This window comes from Petaurus breviceps, unplaced genomic scaffold (assembly GCF_028583685.1).
Source record: "Petaurus breviceps papuanus isolate PSGF00001 unplaced genomic scaffold, PetGlider_PUasm1.0 76, whole genome shotgun sequence".
NCBI lineage: Eukaryota > Metazoa > Chordata > Mammalia > Diprotodontia > Petauridae > Petaurus > Petaurus breviceps.
This window is the reverse complement of record NW_027186473.1, coordinates 9,981,890-9,982,210: the sequence shown is the minus strand read 5'-3', so window position 1 is coordinate 9,982,210 and position 321 is coordinate 9,981,890.

Here is a 321-nt window from a genome sequence, read left to right as displayed (position 1 = left end):
TATCTATCTATCTATCTATCTATCTATCTATCTATCTATCTATCTATATCTCTCTGTCTATCTATCATCTATCTGTCTTTCTATCTGTCTGTCTGTCTATCTATCCATCCATTCGTCTGTCCATTTGTCTGTACGTCCGTCTGTTGTCCATCCATCAGTCTGTCTGTCTGTTTACCTACCTACCTATCTATACACATATATACATAAAATATATGTAAAATATAATTTGTAGTGGGATTGAGATATTTATTTGATATGCCCATCCGTCCCAACCATTTTCCAACCACTACTACTACTTGAATGCTAGCTGTTATCACTTAA